Source organism: Pseudorasbora parva, chromosome 2 (assembly GCF_024679245.1).
Source record: "Pseudorasbora parva isolate DD20220531a chromosome 2, ASM2467924v1, whole genome shotgun sequence".
NCBI lineage: Eukaryota > Metazoa > Chordata > Actinopteri > Cypriniformes > Gobionidae > Pseudorasbora > Pseudorasbora parva.
In genome coordinates, this window is record NC_090173.1 from 39,957,098 (window position 1) to 39,971,434 (window position 14,337).

The 14,337-nt window shown below is 35.9% G+C and overlaps 1 protein-coding gene across 3 annotated transcripts in view; it reads left to right on the forward strand.

Moving 5' to 3' along the window:
* Positions 1-3,040: 3,040 nt before the first annotated feature.
* Positions 3,041-14,337, forward strand: part of card11 (caspase recruitment domain family, member 11) — a 34,814-nt gene continuing 23,517 nt past the window's right edge. For all 3 annotated transcript variants that reach the window (XM_067420085.1, XM_067420096.1, XM_067420107.1), the window contains exon 1: positions 3,041-3,181. The gene's annotated coding sequence lies outside the window, so the exon portion shown is untranslated. The remainder of the gene's footprint in view (positions 3,182-14,337) is intronic.

Consider the following 14,337-nt stretch of genomic DNA (forward strand, 5'->3'; position numbering starts at 1 on the left):
AAGGAGAGGCAAGGGTAGCAACATGGCAAAAAAGAGGGTGAATAAAAACTAAATGAAAATCAACAAAAATGAATTCAACAAACTGCTCTTCTTGTTGGTTGATCGAAAAATAAAAATGCATCATAGAAAGGATGCATACTTATGTTCCTCAAAGATTTTATAGTATTTTGGAGCCACGTGTAAAGCAAAACACAGCAATAGTCAAGTATATTTGTGGTTATTTTTTGCAACTTTATTTTCTATTTTTGGAGTGCATATATAGTGTCATTGCAGGCAAAAGGTATGCTTCAAGAGCTTGTTTTCTTTCACTCAATGATTCAAAGAACTCAGAATATACATTCAGAAAAGTTCATCAAATATCGTTCTAATGTTCTTTTAAACAATACTGTATGTTCAATCTGTGTCACTTGTAAGCATGAACTGAATAAACATTTTGTTTAATAGGTTTAGGTACTCTACTCATGATGCATGAGCAGCAGAATGTTAAGAATGCTACTCAACAACAAGTGTGGACAGAAGTGTATCAAGTCAACAATGACAGCAGTCAAAAAACTGTTCTGTAAGACACACGTTTTTTTATATTTTTTTATTTTTACAATTGCTATCCATTTCTCAATACTCAAGCACAACAGCTTGAGTCATGAACTATTTTTTTCCCACTCAAATACAACCACTGCCAAAACTTTATGTGCCTCAAACCGTTGACACTCTTTTCAAAGTTAAGTTCAAATATGAATAAGACAGCAATTTGCTACATTTCTGCAGTGATGCCATATTAATATATATTACTATATATATTCCAAATCTAAAAAAAAATGAAATGCTATCAACAATTGCGTAGCTGAGTCTGTTAGTCTATCCATTTACAAATCTATTCTATGTAAAGGGGAAAGTGCATGGATAAATTTGTACTTTATTGAGTAGACCATGTCCACGAATTCTAAAGTCATTCTTGTTTTGTAAAGAATTTTTGCAAAAGAAATCATTGTAAAATCATAACTTTTATTAGTATTTTTAGGTCGTTTGTGTGTGTGTGTGCGTGTGTGCGTGTGTGTGCGTGTGTGTGCGTGTGTGTGTGTGTGTGTGTGTGTGTGTGTGTGTGTGTGTGTGTGTGTGTGTGTGTGTGTGTGTGTGTGTGTGTGTGTGTGTGTGTGTGTGTGTGTGAACCTTTTCTAGTGTTATGGAATAATTTTGATTGATGAATTAAAGGGATAATACACTAAAAATTTTAAATGTTTACTCATTTACTCACATTCAAGTTTTCCCAAATCTGTATGAGTTTCTTTCTTCTGCTGTGCACAATAGAAGACATTTTAAAGAATGTTTGGTAACCAAACATACCTCATTAATTTCCATAGTATTTTTTTTTCCATACTGTGGAAGACAACGAGGCCCATCTTTTATGTTCAGAAGACATTCATACAGGTTTGTAACAACTCGAGGGTGGGTAAATTATGCATTTTCACCTTTTTATGTGCACAATCCCTTTAAGATTTTTGATAGTTTGAGCGCATTTTAAACGTGGAATTAACGTTTGTGCCAAGCCGCATGCTGGTTAGGAGGACTGTGTGAAGTGAGAAATGTGTCCTAGCGAATGTAAATAAATCCTGTAACAATTATTACAATATACGTATTTACTGTAGCTGAACTTTTAATTGACCAGTTGCTTTTCTTCTTTTACCACTAGAGGGCACACTCTTTAGCTAATTGACTGACTTTCTTCGTTTGGTACATTAGGCTACGTGACACCGTGAAGCGTCATAACTACAAGGAGAGGTCTGCATTAGATATGTGATATAAAATGCTGTCTGTGTTTCAGTGTTCCTTGTACATAACACTAATATGACTAAATTTCTATGTCCATTAAGTATTATTAGCCAAGTCTACAAGGCAATGTGCTTTTTATGACTCATTTTTAAGTAGCAATTTCATTCATTCATTCATTCATAAAAAAATAGTTTCTACAATGCACCACAACTCTAAGATTCCTTTTTTATGCTACTTAAAATAAAATGCAAGTTCAATTGAAGTCAAGTTAAGTCAGGTTTATATTTTTGTTCAGTTTATTTCTGTCTATAGTGTAAAAAAAGAATGAAACAGTCCCTCTGGAAGGAAAGTGTGACATTTGTGTAACTGTTGCCATAAACAAATGTTTTGGGGGAAGCATTTGCATGTTCTGAACCACAGAGTTCATGAAGGAACTATATGTCAGATGCTGGAGTAGACAACAAATGAGCACATATAAATTATGACTTCACAAATGTATTCCTAAATCTGTCTGACAGCCATATCTCAACTAAACCATGGCACTCCAACATTATTTAGGGCACTTTGTTCATCTTCCAGATCTGATCTGAGCTTTAGATGAGACAGATCAGTTTTAAAAATGGTGCCGTTTTGATTTAAGATGAACTAACAGCAGCAGGCTTTCAGAACTGTGTCAATGACAGCCTATTAAGATAATTCCTAGAATAATTAAGATTTCTATCACAAACAATCACATCACCGGCTTTTGTTTAGTGTTTGACAAAAGCAAATTAGCCATTCAGCACAATAACACAACAATAGACAATTATGTAATATGAATATTTAAAAAATCTAAATGTTAAAAGGCAAGCCAAATGATGAAGTGAGGCAAACTAAACTACAATAAGGAGAACTGACAAAAAATAATTCTCGATGATGAGAAAAAAATATATATATTGTAAGCAGACTCTGAAAAATGCTCTTCTTAAATAGCCTAGTTGTTTATTGAGTAAATCTTATTCAGTATTTATATTTCTCACTTGAAGTGTAGTACCTATAGGCTACACATAAAAAGTTAACCACTTCATTCTTATTTATCATTATTATTTTTTCACAATTTGTTGTATTCTCTAAGGTGAGCTAGAAAATGAGAGCACATTTAATTGGCAGTAAGTACTGCTGTTTCCTTGTTACACTTCGGACAAATACAACTTTCACAGTGCCGCTGTAAGTTTGTAGTTTGTAGTGATGAGCTCCATTAGCCCGCCCACTCGGCACACTAGCGCTCTGAGTGACAGCTTGTGAGGCTGCAGGTGAATAGATCAAGCTTGTCTTGCGAGTTGTTGCGACAGAGTTCAGCTGTTTAAAACACTGGCGTCTTCAAGTAACTAGAATGGACCGGTTGAATTAGAGCCCGAGAAGTGATCTTCAACAGGTAAATGACTTGAATGTCTCTTGAATGTAACTGTTTAGTAAGTCAACGCTTCAGAGCCGAAATCAATCACAAGCTCTTCGACGTAGCCTGGTACCTCGGCGTCCGATATACCGCTACAGTACGTAGGAAACAAATGCGTATCAGGGTTTTTAATCACATGTAAAATACTCACAAAACAACTGTTGTGCTTGCGTTACCTTTGGACTCCTTTAACTATAGCTATATGTAGGCTACGTAACTTGACTTTAAATTAGTGCAGATGTAGGTTAGTAAAGTCATTTCCAGTGTGAACTCGCGCGCACAAATGAAGTAACATGTTAAAGTTATGCAACGTCTAAATTAGTGAGATTAGATTATTTTCTTTGCAGAAATATTAAAGCTATATTTTGGTGGTTATCTCGCATAAAATCCATCGTTCTCCCCCCTTTATTAGTCACTCATCCTCCATCATAATAATCAAATAACCGACTAATAAGATGTAATGAGTTTAATCTTGCATTTCCAACATGGACTATAAATTTAAAGTCTGATCTCTTAATAAAAGGAATGATGGAAACTAAAAAGTGCGCATGCTGTGTGCTCTCATTGAAAAGTCAGGGAGTGAAAGGCGGATCATGCACATTAATATGACACCATTAATCCAATGACAATGTGTGTTGTTGCACATGGTTATTCTGTTATTCATGTAATGCACAAACACACCAATCTACTGTCAACCTCGATCTGTCTCTTCTGCATGCTATATATCAGCGTGTTGCTGTTATTGTAGAGTTTTTGCACTATTCATTGGATTTGGTGAATTGGTGCGGTCTGTCATCAGATAATTTGTTTGTATGTGCATTATTTAACACAAAATCCTCCATTTTACATTTACTAATGCAACTAATGTGATTAGTTGTTGTTCTTATAATTAGGCACACCCTGTCTGTGCCCCCATCGGTTCTGCTTGTGTGATGTGTGCATAGTGTGAAGATGTCATCGTTCATAAATGGGAGGTTGCACTATGAAGGTTCAACAGATGCACTATTCTGACCTCATTTTTGCCTAACAAATTGAGCCACATGTCATGACATGCTTTCTTTGTCAATGACTAGGACTTTATGAGAGTTCACGTTAGTCTAGGAAAGTTTTTCCTTTAAAAGACAGCTTGCTCTACAGGAACAGTTGTTGTAGGATAGGTTTGGTCTGCCACCCTGCCTTGGGCCTTGCAAGTTTTGGGATGTTCTCCAACAACATGCTAACTTCTTTCATCCACTCCCAGTTTATAAATCAGTCATTGAAGACTTGATGTGGATTTTGCATTGTTGCAGAACAGCAAACAGTAATGCCTTTTTACATCACTATTTTGGATTTTACATTTATGAGTGAATGCATTTGTAAATTAATTTTGAGTGGCTGAAACTATGTGAGAGTAAACTGAAACAATAATCAATGCATGGCATATTTTGGTAATACTTTATTTTAGTGTTCTTGTTACATATTACATGTACTTACTATATAATAACAGTAAATTACGCATAATTACATGCAACTAACCATCAACCATACCCCAATCCTACCCTAACCCTATAGTCAGTACATGTAGTTAAATAATATTTCTTAGTAATTAAATCTATATTTGCACTGTAACAATGACATCTTAAAATAAAGTGTAACCCATATTTTTTTCATTAGCATATTTTAATTATATGCATGATGAAATACCATGAATATGATGGTTGATCATTCACTCAAGTCCATAGTAATTAGTAATAGTAATAGTAAGGACAAGAACAAAGATTGCACTTATCATTGGTTATTAAATATTTGATTAATGTATGAATAGTTGGCATCCAACACATGCACAGAAGTGTCTTCTGTATTAAATTAGGTTATTTCTCTTTTTAATTTTATAATTAAAATCCATTTGTCTGAGACAAATCTAAGATTGTCTAAGCTCCAAAGAAAATTGGACAATTTATTATAAAATTATAAAGGTCAGGATTGGCTCACATAGAAAATAACATTGAAAGGGATAATACATATTTAAGATATAAGTGTAAAGATGCTTGATGTCAAGTATGTCAAATTAGAAGAAACACTCCAAATGATTTGGATAACAAATATTATATATGTTCTAACAGAGTGCCTATACACTTTATTAGCACTTATTATTTACATTTGGATGTGTTGTTGATTTAACAGCCATAATTTGTTCAAATGATTTCAGTTGGTTAGGCTGAAGTATTTGGCCTACACTCATTGTGTTTTTTTTATTGTTAAAAAAATAATATAATCACTCCTTTCCAAAATGCAATTAAGGGAATTAAAAAGTTAATTTCTGACATGGCAGTATCTTACTATGAAAATCAAAAGATACGGGAGATTCCAATCTAGGTTCCTTTAGACGTTCAAACTAATGGGATCATCTGGAGTAGTTAAAATTATTCAATTGTAAGTTCACAAAGCCAAAATAGGGGATGAAAAAACCTAATAACTATCACAAAACCATAGACTTTTTTAAAAGTCTAAAGGGATACTCCACCATTTATTTCATATTAAACTATATTATTCCCTTAACTAAGACAAGTTGACACATACCTCTCGTCTGAGTGCGTGCACTTAATCGCTTTGACGATCTGATAGCATTTAGCTTAGCCCACTAAGCCCAGTTCATTCACTATGGAACCAAACAGAGATCAAGTTAGAAGCGACCAAACACCTCCATGTTTTCCCTTTTTAAATACAGTTTCACAAATAGTTGAACGACCAAGTATGGTGACACAAAATAAAAACGTGGCGCTTTTCTTAGCGGGTTGAAAGGGAAAACTATAATGTATGGAGGAATAGCACTTTTGAGAATACTTCGACTCGGCGCAGTAAAAAGTCATGCCTGAAAAATCCTCTCCCCCTATTGAAGGAAATGAGAAGGTGAAGGGGAGATTTGAGGGAGGATTTTTCAATCTTGACTTTTTAATGTGCCGAGTCGAAGTACTCTCAGAAGCGCTATTTCTCCATACATTATAGTTATCCTTTTTAACCTGCTTAGAAAAGCGCCACATTTTATTTTGTGTCACCAAGTGGCTAAAAGGGGTAAGCTAAGTGCTATCAGAATATCACCGCGCATCAAAACGATTAAGTGCACGCACTGAGACGAGAGAGGAGTGTATGAGCTTGTCTTAGTTAAGGGAATAACATAGTTTAATATGAAAAAACAGTGGAGTATCTCTTTAAAGAGGTACTTTTGGGGGGGGGGGTAACCCCCCCCCCCCCCCCCCCCCCAAAAAAAAGTGATGTCTATCTGCTTACTCCCAGGGGATCCAAGATGTAGGTGTGTTTGTTTCTTCAGTAGAACACAAATGAAGACTTTTAACTCCAACCGTTGCCGTATAATGCATGTCAATGGGGTGTATTCTATGAGAGTAAAAACACATAGACATACGAATCCATCCTAAACCCGGTGGCTCGTGGCCACACACTGATGTCTTAAGACACAAAATGATCGGTTTGTGTGAGAAACCCAACAGTATTTATATAATTTTTTTACCTCAAATACAACACTATGTATAAAAGCTGTGACCGCGCATCACTTCCGGCAAGTGTGGTCAAGATACGGAGTATCTCAATGGGATACAAGTGGCGGAAGTGATGTCTTGCGCATATCTTAATGCCATATCGTGTAATTTGACCGCATTTAAAGGCAGTGATGGTCCAGGGACGGCTGATGCACATAGTGTTGTATTTGAGGTAAAACATATAAATACTGTTGGGTTTCTCACACAAACCGATCGCTTCGTGTCTTAAGACATCCATCAGTGTGTGGCCAAGAGCCACAGGGTTTAGGATGGATTCATATGTCTATGTGTTTTTCCTCTCATAGAATACACCCCATTATAATCTCATAGAATGCATTATACGGCAACGGTTGGAGTTAAAAATCTTCATTTGTGTTCTACTGAAGAAACAAAGACACCTTCATCTTGGATGCCCTGGGAGTAAGCAGATAGACATCAAATTTTACATTTTTGGGTGAATTATCACTTTAATACTTTTTTCTTCGATACACAAGTATGGCTGGTTTTGAAGAAATTTACGGAAAAATTTTAGGCACTCTTTTTGATATGGCAGTTTTTTTTGATTGGGAACTTATAAAATGGAAATTCCCTTGCAAGAACTCCACAGTCTGTGCACAGTTCCTTCAAAAGCCTTATCATTAGGAACAGGCTTCAAATATATATTTGAAGTTCTTCAAGTACACAAAGGAATATTTAAGGCACCTTCAGAGCAAGTACCATACATAATACATCAAATAAAAACACCATCATGCCTTTTTATAATAGAGATAAAATAGTCTAAATTAGAATTAGGTTGAATCAAGACATTGGTTGTAACTTTATCAGAAAACAATAAAAAGCAATACACAGTTCTGTATCGTATCTATTACCTACTGTGGTGTTTTAGATATATGAATACAGTTCAGTCTGACCAATTAATACCAGTACCAATCTAAGAAGTGCTTTTAAAGTACCACTGACTAAAATATAAAACGTTATGACCCCATATGAATTATAAATGTGGGTATTTGAGAAAATGCTATTTTATAAAAAAAATGATGAGGCAAAACTTTCATTGATCTTCTGTTTTCTTTAGGGGGATAAAATGTTCTGGTAGAATAAAGAGTGATTCAGAACAAAGGTATTCAAAGTATTTTCAAAACTTAAAATATAGCGATACTGCATGTCTTTTAGTGATTGCATGGACCAAATATATTTAATCATTTTCAACACAAATATGCTACACATTTGTAATGTCATGAAACAACTTTAAATATATAAAAAACGTAAATGATACATTTTTAAACATTAGCTCATTTATTAGTGAAGTCCGAACAGAGATGCTTTAACGTCCTGACTCCAGAACAGTATCTTGATGTTTGACTCAGAATCCTTAATAGAAATGCACAGATTTTTATTCTCCACAAATACACTTGAAAGGCATGCAATGTCAACCACATGCTTCACCTGACTGTGGGAGAGTAGAAAGCTCCCATTTCTACATTGTGAATGTCATCAGATCGGCTCTTAGGTTCATGAGCATGGCATCGTCCCTCACAAAGGTTGAATTGTTAGTTTGCTGGATCCAATTCTGAGCAATTGCATTACAGCTGGAATGTGCAGACTCACTCTTCAACCAAAAACAATAGATTTATTATGTGTAATTTGAAGCTACTACATATTTCTTTCATCGATCTGGGCATGTAGCATTTTTAGAATGTCTCGTTTGCCGCTGCAGTCTGTCATCAAGTTTAACTTAAAATGTGGTTTGTGATCTAAGGCTGCTATTTGCATGTAGTACATTATTACCTAAACATCAGGCAAGCTTATGCATTCATTTCTTTATTTTTTGTCTTATGTATCTATTAATAAAGTCCGAATTTTGACAATGAAACGAGGCGTGAGATTTGTTAGTCTGCCCAATTTGTGGTGGAGTATTTGGGAAACTTGTTTGAAAACAGCCAGTGTTTGCTCAGTTCTGTTTGATGACACGTGCACATAAATGACACCTCATGAAAGGAAGGGCTGTAAATCACATTTTAGAAAATTACAAAGTCATCAAACGTATAAATGAACACAAATGTAAATATGAGAATTAAAAGTAAAAAAAAAGTAACTTACAGATACTACGTAACGTTCAAAGGTTTTTTATGCTCACCAAGGCCACATTCATTTGATCAACAATACAGTAACTGTAATATTGTGGAATATTATTACAATTTTAAATTTCTGTTTTCTATTTTAACATATTGTAAAATGTAATTTATTCTTTTGATATAAAAGATGAATTTTCAGCATCATTACTCATCATTACTTAGTCTTCAGTCAGTGTCACATGATAACTCTGCTATGCAAATGTTCTGCTCAAGTAATATTTCTTATTATTATAATCAGTGTTGAAAACCCTGCACAGTGTTGTGCTGCTTAATGTTTGTGTAAAAATCCATGATCATTTTTCAGGTTTCTTTAATGAATAGAAAAGTTCAGAATGGCAGCATTTATTTGAAATAGAAACATTTTGTAACATTATAAATGTTCTTCCTGTCATTTTTCGAGTAATTTACTGCATCAAAAATAAAGTATTCTTTCCCCCTCCCCCAATTTTTATGGCAGTGTGTGTATATGTGTGAGTGTATTCATCTATTAATTTAATCATAAAAAATTTAAAAGTAGTCACGATTTATATTAGCTATAAAAATATTGTAAAATAACACTTCAAACCTTTGACTCCTGGTCTAGGTCTGCAGGGTTAAAGTTCACAACCTTAAAGGGATAGTTCAAATAAATGTGAAAATTGCCATCATGTTGTTGTTTTCTTTGTCCTCTTTCCTCTCTGGATCACAATACAAGACAAATGCAGAATATCTACTGCATGCCCCATGCAACTCTATACAATATGTGTTCTGTCAAACGCCCGTCCCTTTTAAAGTCCTTTGGTGCTCAAACAGAAAGCAAGTAGTGTAGGTTTGGAACGATATTAGGATGATGTAAATTATTTACATTTCTGGGTGAACTGCTCCTTTAAGGAAGTGTTCCTCTGTTATGTTTATGTAATGACGTATATCAATCTTTATCTTACAAATGGTCTATATTTAGATTTCTCATTAGCACTGTCTTAATTAGGTCAGAATCTACCCTTGATCCTGGTGTTTAGTGTAAAATTTCAGTCATTAAGGTAGCAGGCCCCACATCAGAACTGCTATGTTTCACTTTCACACAAAACATCTTAGTGCAGTTCCCCTGAACTGGTAGCTTGGTAGAGCAGGGCTGCAGCCCATTGGCTGATGATACGCGTTTGTGGTTTTTTTCTAAAATCGGATGGAGCCACGGAGCCACAGTAGCACGTGGTAATAGCTTCCGCTAGCTTGGTTTTACACTGATCTTCAACATGAAAATCACTCAAGCAGGGTCCCACTGGAACAAACCGACTGCGATCTTTAAACAGAGTAAATATTCCTCTGTTAAACCACAAAAAATTAAAGCTCTTAGACTTTGACATTTGGTTTTTGTGTGCCTGACGCAATCCTGCTTAGTAGTTAGTAAAACACTAAATCTAATGTAATAAAAAATGGGGTTCAGTAAGATTTGATTTGAAAGAAATTATTATAATTATTACACATTAAATTGATCAAAAGTGACATTTATAATTTTACAAATGATTTCCGTTTCTAATAAATTATTTTCTTAATCGAATAATCTGGTTTGCGGAATCACGGTTTCGACTAAAGTATTAAGCAGCACAACTGTTCAAAACATTGAAAATAATAAGAAATGTAAGGAATATGAAATGTAGCAAAATCATCATATCAGAATGATTTCTGAAGGATCATGTGACACTGAAGACTGGAGAAAATATGTTGAAAATTTAGCTTCGATCACCGGGATAAATTACGTTTTAAAATATATAAAAATGGAACACTTAAAAAAAAACTGATAATATTTCACTATATTTCTATTTTGCTGTATATTTGATCAAGTAAATGCAATGTTGCTGAGCATTTCTTTCAAAAACGTTTGAATGGTAGTACATTTGAAATTTGATTCAAATCAGAATTTTGATTCAATGTGTCTCAGTCTCAGTGGTCAGGTCACATTTCAGGTTGGTTTTCCATTACAAAGTACTCTATATTTTTAGGAGCCGTGCCTAAATTCACTAATTTTACTTATAGAGCAAACTACATAGTGAAAGATACATTTCAGTTATCTTTTTCTCTTTCCACTTTCAGATGTTCTGTGTCTCTTGCTACTTATACACTGATGCAGATACAGATATATTGACTTACACTGTTAAGTGGAAGTTGATCATCTGATAATTTTATTTAAATATACTGCAAAATGAGTATCACTTCTGCTGTGCAACTTTAAATGTGTTCCCAACATTTCTCCTTTTAAGAGGCCGAGCTAAACACCTGCTAATGAAATGAGGAAGTGAAGAGCTCTCTCTTACTCACTCACTCCAAAATAAGTAGAGAGGAAATCTGGTCAAGGTATAAGACAGGGGTGGGGGTGGACTGTGTGTTTGTGTGTCTGCCAGGGTGAACCGCCGTAGTATGTGATGCTTCATTTTTAACTTGGCTGAGTCACGTCCTGACATGAACACAAAGACAGGGTGAAGCATGACAGTATAATGCCGTATTTCATTCAGCGTGCTAAAATGTGAGGGGAGAAACCCATCGTTTCCCAAAGAAGAGCGGCTCTGGAGGCCCTCTATTGCAAAAGGTGGCTGTTTTCGTCATGGGAGAATGCACACGCCCTCGTTTGCTTTCAAAGCTTTGCGTTGAGACTCTCCCACTCAGGTCTCTGATTTCCAAATATGAGATACTGTCTTTGCTTTTTGAGATGAGATGAGACAATGCTGACTTCTAATATTAGATGTATGACTCCTGCTGTGGCATTTCCGACGTAATGTCTTCATCCCTCTGACCTCGGGTTGACTGCATATTGCACTTGAAAATGGCAAACACTGGCTAAAATCTGCAATTCTTCCTTCCCTTTCATCAGAAACCTTCCTCCTGTGTCTGTCACCCACTGATGTCTGATCAAATGTCTCCTGTCTGGTGGAGATGGGGAAGTGAGGCCATTACAGTTAGTTTACGCTCACATATGCAGCTGTTCCTCAGCCTAGGGCTGCAAAAGCGAAAGGGCAGATATAGGAATGGAGTCTGGGATGATAGATACACAGGAATATGCAAAACGTGTGTGGGCATATCAGTAGTGATGGTTTGATTTCATTTACAATGGTGCATGGAGCGCTGGAAAACAATGCTGGCCTTATGCCGCCGAAGGGGGCCAACTACAACTTCAACATGGCTCTTCGCCACAAAATGTATGCAAAGAAATTTGTCATGCAGAACCTCGTATTAACATGTTGCTGCGCTTTCATTTACATTTACATCCTGCAGAAAATCAAAGGTCATCAAAGAGCATGGTAAAATATATATTCGCTTTTGAAAAAATGTATTTATGTCTTTTCTGCCTTTTTGCCATAGGATAATGATGAGGGTGACTTGTGAACAGTGGCTGTTCTACACTGAATTACACCCTGGGCGAGAACCCCTTTGAGGGAAATTCTGTGCAAACAGTTAGGCTATATTTTATTGTATTGTGAAAGAGAAAATTATATTTCTCAATTGCCCAAATCCTTCATTAGAACATTTAAAAAAAAACACACTTAAAGGTTTAGTTCACCCAAAAATGAAAATTCGGTCATTAATTACTTACCCTCATGTCGTTCGCCACCCGTAAGACCTGTGCATCTTCAGAACACAAATTAAGATATTTTTGTTGAAATCTGATGGCTCAGAAAGGCTTCCATTGACACCAATGTCATTTCCTCTCTCAAGACCCATAAAAGCCACTAAAGACGTCGTTACAAAGCCCATTGAACAATGAACACAGTTATGCACAAAATATGGAAGGATACGTTATCAGAACTTAAATATACACATACACATGTGCTAAAAATAATCAGCTATATAAAAATGTAACAAGAGCATAGAGCAACAATGATATAAAATATTAAGAATAATATACAAATAAAATATAGAATAAACAGCACAAAAATATTCTAAATAGCACAAATACTTCATCACACATTACACACTTCATTAGCCTACATGCTATATTAATCTAAGGCCGCAACAGTGCATGGGTGACCCAATTTTTTTCTCCAATGTGGCTCAGATCGGATATGACTGGCGAACGTGTAAGCAGGAAAAAAAGCACATTACGATATTCTCAGATCAGTTTCAGGCCACACTCACATGTAGAAATAAATAAATAAATAAATCTTATATGAATCGGATAGGCGCATTTGCTCTTGCCATGTAAGCAGACAGATGGGATATTCTCCGGCATGTCTATGCGAGTCGTACGTCGTTTTAAAAAATGACTTTTTTAAACAGATCGCGGCATATCTATAAGAAATCAAACATCTCTAGTTAACTAGCAGAGTGCTCAGCGGCTTTTGCACAGATGCGTGCTTCAGTCCCGTTGTGGAGACTCTCTATTTGTTCCAGTGATAACACAAAATAAACACAAACACACAAACATGTCCCTGCCCATGATATACAATCAATGATGAACACATTTGGTTTTAATGAGTAAAAAAACTATGAGGGAGGATTTGACCCCAAAACCTCTGACGTGCTTAAAGGGGTCATGAACTGGCTTTTTTTTTTTTATACTGTTGTCTCTGAGGTCAACTAATGACGTTTGTGTGGTTTTTAGTTTTACATCTAAAAAAAAAAAAAACATAACTAAGTAATAGGCTATTTTCTACACTGGTTTTGAGGCTCTCTCCTGAACGCTGGGTTTTGATCGGCGTGCCGCACTGGAGACTTGGAAGTAAACGCCCACGGCTAGGATTGGAGAAGATTTAATGAGCTTCAGTTCCGCGGTCATATCTATGCCCCTTATTGCCCCTGTCAGTTCAGTTCTCATGAGGGAGGGGTTGTTTTGAAAGCGGCAACCAGAATGATTCAAGTACGTCTTTATCAAACAAACACAATGATTTATTTCTCATCCACCCGCGATTGATTGGACTGTTATTTTTGTATAACGTAGCCCGCATGATCATTCGATATAAGCACGAACAGTGCTTCAAATGTCAAGTCGAGAGAGAGAAGCGCAAAACAAGAAAGGAATATTATGAGATTCATCGCCTGCTGACAGGCTTACGTTTTTGTAGCCCGTCTGGAAAACACAGCTCCAGGACGTTGGGCTTTGCGAGTGTCTGATGTCTGAGTCCAACGTGCAAAAGGTATGTTCTGTTAGACACGTACACATAAGCAAAACGATCTATAACAATGCAATACTATTACATATAACACGTTTTACTCACATAAGTGTGTTGCGCCATTCCGGTCGGATCCAATTTAGAAGAAATAGCTATGTGTTTTAATATCAAATGTCTGCAAATCCAGCATTGACCTGAGATTTGTTTACAAACGATTCCGCAGTGAAATTAAGCAAACACCATGTCTTCCCCACGTCAGCTAGAACTTCATTAAAAATAAAGTTCAACCACACTTCAGAAGGAAGCTTATGCAGCGACTGTGTTCTTCCACAACCAGGAATAGCGCAATATCTTGTTATATTCTTCGGCATGTTTATTGTTGCTGG